Raw genomic sequence first — 3,604 nt, forward strand, 5'->3', positions numbered from 1 at the left:
ACCCACCCTCCCATCCAGATAACTAGTCTTAAGAATGGAGGACACATTGGTGGAAATGAAATGCACAACAGTACACCATCAACACCAATTTGCAAGGAAAGAACTCACCTTGGCTACCCTAGTCAAAGAGAACTGATACTAACAGCAGTATAATATTAACTGACATTAATAGTCAACTCTACAAACATTTCAATTGATTCAACTGACACAATTCTAATCTAAAAATGAAAGTTGAGCAAATTGTCCCCTTGATGGGTGCTCAAACTGTTGTGCTTAGATGAGTTGCAGACAATAGCAGAGTTTTCAGTGGAAACTTTAAACAAGATCAAGTTCCTGAAGCATTTCTTCAGATAACAGTGACATTGTAAAAGGAGATGAATCATGGATTTACCAATGTGATGCTGAATGCCAAGCATCATCAAAGCAATGACTGAAGAAGTGAAAGTGATGCAGTCAAAGTAGAAGCAGACTGGTCCAAAGAGCAAAAGTCACAGCAACAGATTTTTGTTTTGTTTTGTTTTGTTTTGTTTTGTTGATGCTCTAGGAATTTTGCTTGTAGATTTTCTAACGTGCCAAAGAACACCTGCTTTGAGGACATTAGCCAAAATTTTAGCATAAAATTGCCTAGGAAAGTTTTACCAGTGTCCCCTTTCACCATAAGAATGCTCGCTAGTAGGAGGCAAAGGGCATACATAAAGGCCTGAATACAGACATGTACATATGTAAATATATTTATGATTATGGGGGAAATAGACCTATGTGCATATATTTATAGGTTTAGTATTAGGATAGCAGGTGGACATTGGACCTCCTCGCATGCATTCCCTTAATACAAGAGCACCTTGCTCCGCTAAACGGTCATTCCATGATACCCATCTTCCCGACATAATTGCTGAAGACAAACGTGTGCATAAGCAAACATGGTAAAAAAGCTGATGGTGCCCGGCTATAAAAAGATATAGCTTCTGGGGTCTTAAAGACTTGAAGGCAAACAAGCGGCCATCCAGCTAGGAAGCAACAAAGCCCACAGAGAAGCACACAAGCCTGTATGATCACGAGGTGTTGAAGGGATCAGGTAGCAGACACCAAAGAACAAAAACCATCATTGTGTGACCACCTTCCCCACATAAACGCTGAAGATGAATGTGTGCATAAGTAAGTGTGGTGAAGAAGGCTGATGGTGCCCGGCTATCGAGACCTATAGCATCTGGGGTCTTAAAGGCTTGAAAGTAAACAAGTGGCCATCTAGCCCAGAAGCAACAAAGCCCACATGGAAGCAGCACACCAACAAGTGTGATCATGAAGGGCAGAGGGGACCAGGTTTCAAGCACCAAAGGGGGGGGGAATCATATCACGGTGAATAAGGGGAGCGCATGATGGGGACCCAATGGCCATCTGTAGACAACTGGACATCCCTTGAAGAGGGGTAGTGGGGAGGAGATGAGTCACTTAGGGTTCAGTGTAGCAATAATGAAACTCTCAACCTTCCTCTAGTTCTTAAACGCTTCCTTCTCCCCAACTATCATGATCCCAATTCTACCTTGCAAACCTGGTTAGACCACAGGATGCACAGCAGTACAGATAGGAACTGGAAACACAGGCAATCCAGAAGAGATGAACCCCTCAGGACCAGTGGTGAGAGTGGGGATACTGGGAGGAAAGGGGGAGTAGAAAGGGGACACCGATCACAAGGATCTACATATAACCTCCTCCCTGGGTGATAGGCAACAGAAAAGTGGGTGAAGGGAGACACCAGGCAGTGTAAGATAAGATAAAATAATAATTTATAAATTAGCAAGGGTTCATGAGGGAGGGGGTAGCAGGGAGGGGGGGGAGGAAAATGAGGAGCTGATTCCAGGAACCCAAGCGAAAAGCGAGTTTTGAGAGTGATGAGGGCAATGAATGTCTAAGTGTACTTTACACAATTGATGTATGTGTGGATTGTGATATGAGTTGTATGAACCCCAATAAAACGATTTTTTTTTTAAAAAGAAAGCTCCTGCTAATCCCCTTTATCAAATGAAGGCAATTGTGTGAGCATTTCTATGGGAAGCCGTTAGACATCTACCATACAGTCCTGATTTAGTCCCTTCGGTTTACTTTTTCTCCCTTTAAAGGGCACCCGTTTTACTTTTGTTAATAATGTTTTTAAAAAATAACATTGGAATGGTTAAATTCTCAGGATCCTCAGTTCATAGGGTTAAACTAAAAGTCTTGTGTCATTACCTGAAAGAATCTCTTGACTGGAATTTATGAGGGGATACTCCCCAAAAAAGTTGGATTTATTTTTTCACCAAATATGTATTTGAATGTTTTTAACAAAACCACCTTATCACCTTCAAAGTACTCTCCATTACACTTAATACATTTGTCAAATCTGTCTTTCCATTCTTGGAAATATTGTTCAAACTGATCTATTTGCATGGGTGAAAGCACCTCCCTCTTTTTTTCTTCACCTCTTCTACGTCTTCACATTGCTGTCCTTTCATGTCCCTCTGCATTCATAGAAACAAAAAGAAGTCACACAGACCAAGGTTAGGTGAGTAAGGTGCATGGGGCAAGAGAGGCATGCTGTTTTTTGCCCAAAAAATGGTGCACTGAGATGGCTGCATGAGGAGGTGCAATGTCATGGTGGCAAATCCAGTCACCCATCTGTCACAAATCAGGCCTTTTTTTGTCACATACTACTTGTTGTGCAATCTTTTCAGAACCTCTAAATAGAAGGCTTGATTAACAGTCTGACCTGGTGGAATGAACTCCAAATGCACTACAAGTCGACATTTTCGTCTGTTCAGGAAGTTGATGGACATCTATAATGAGGTTTGTCATCAATTGACATTTCACCTTTTTTGAAGTGAGAAAAACACTCAGTACACTTGAGTTTTCCCATAGCACTGTCCTTGTAAGTTGTGTTCAACAGCACAACAGTTTCTGTGGTATTTTTCCCAAACAGGAAACAAAATTTCACAGCCTCACTCTGTTCTCTTAAGTCAGCCATCAACAAAAAGCAAGGTTGGAGCAAAATTGCTTTTACGAAAAAATTCACTGTGATCAGAGAGTACCTTCCCAGGCGACACCACTGGGTGCACTAACTCAGGGCAAGTTGCTTGATGCTCGCCTAGTGGAAATAATGTGTACTAAGAAAGGTCTGCTCTCTCTGCCCAGTACAATTTGGGTTTGCTTGTTTTGGGGTTTTTTTTTGTTTGGGGGAGTGGAGTACCTTTTCATATATTGAGAAATGAAATTTATATTTCAGCTTTTAATTTCAATAAATGTATCAATATGTTGATGAGGCCCTGGAAGCATTCGTCTATGCTAGCAAATTGGGAAGACAGCTACTTGGCCAAATGACTGGAAGAGATTCATTATCTTCACCCATTCCAAAGAAAGGTGATCCAACAGAATGCTCAAATTATAGAACAATATCATTACTATCATGTGCTAGTAAACTTTTGCTGAAGATCATCCAACAGTGGTTACAGCAATACATGGACAGGGAGTTGCCAGAGGGTCAAGCTGGATTCAAAAGAGGACGTGGAACAAGGGATAACATTGCCGATGTCAGATGGGTCTTGGCCGAAAGCAGAAAATACCAGAAAGATAT

This window comes from Echinops telfairi, unplaced genomic scaffold (genome assembly GCF_000313985.2).
Source record: "Echinops telfairi isolate 266 unplaced genomic scaffold, ASM31398v2 ScPeMD7_18;HRSCAF=68, whole genome shotgun sequence".
Taxonomy (NCBI): Eukaryota; Metazoa; Chordata; class Mammalia; order Afrosoricida; family Tenrecidae; genus Echinops; species Echinops telfairi.